Raw genomic sequence first — 1308 nt, 5'->3', positions numbered from 1 at the left:
TTCTTCTTCTTCTTCTTCTTCTTCTTCTTCTTCTTCTTCTTCTTCTTCTTCTTCTTCTTCTTCTCTCTCTCTCTCTCTCTCTCTCTCTCTCCTTCATTGATTATTTTATTTAATTTTTTAAATTAAATTTCTACATGACAATGTTTCATGTAGTCCATGGACATCATGAACACAGTATGTATTAGCAGATGGCATTGCCCTTCAGATCCTCCTGACTCCAACTTCCCACTGTGAGAAGGATAATTTACATGCACCACTGCACCTAATTTTATACAGCACTTGGGGCAGAACTCTGAGATCTCTGCTTACTCGGCTCCTACCTATCAACTCTGTCAACTTACCAATAGGCCATGTCTCCTTTTGGAAGTCTATTTTTTTAATTAATTAATTTTTAAATTAGGTATTTTCTTCATTTACATTTCAAATGCTATCCCAAAAGTCCCCCAGACCCTCCACCCACACTCCCCCTTCTTGGCCCAGGTGTTCCCCCGTACTGAGGCATATAAAGTTTGCAAGACCAAGGGGCCTTTTTTCCCAATGATGGCCAACTAGGCCATCTTCTGACACATATGCAGCTAGAGACTAGAGCTCCGGGGTACTGGTTAGTTCATATTGTTGTTACACCTATAGGGTTGCAGACAACTTTAGCTTTTTGGGTACTTTCTCCAGCTCCTAAATTTGGGGCCCTGTGTTCCATCCAAAAGCTGACAGTGAGCATCCACTTCTGTGTTTGCCAGGACCCAGCATAGCCTCACAAGAGACAGCTATATCAGGATCCTTTCAGCAAAACCTTGCGGGTGTATGCAATGGTGTCAGCATTTGAAGGCTGATTATGGGATGGATCCCCAGTTATGGCAGTCTCTAGAAGGTCCATCCTTTCGTCTCAGATCCAAACTTTGTCTCTGTAACTCCTTCCATGGGTGTTTTGTTCCAAATTCTAAGAAGGGGCAAACTGTCCACACTTTGGTTTTCATTCTTCTTGAGTTTAATGTGTTTTGCATACTGCATCTTGTATCTTGGTTATTCTAAGTTTCTGGGCTAATATCCCCTTATCAGTAAGGATATATCATGTGAGTTCTTCTGATATTAGGTTACCTCACTCAGGATGATGCCCTCCAGGTCCATCCATTTGGCTAGGAATTTCATAAATTCATTCTTTTTAATAGCTAAGTAGTACTCCATGTGTAAATGTACCACATTTTCTGTATCCATTCCTCTGTATAGGGGCATCTGGGTTCTTTCCAGCTTCTGGCTATTATAAATAAGGCTGCTATGAACATAGTGGAGCATGTGTCCTTCTTACCGGTT

The sequence above is a fragment of the Mus caroli genome, chromosome 14 (genome assembly GCF_900094665.2).
Source record: "Mus caroli chromosome 14, CAROLI_EIJ_v1.1, whole genome shotgun sequence".
NCBI lineage: Eukaryota > Metazoa > Chordata > Mammalia > Rodentia > Muridae > Mus > Mus caroli.
The sequence above is the reverse complement of the archived record's forward strand: the minus strand, read 5'-3'. Positions refer to the sequence as shown.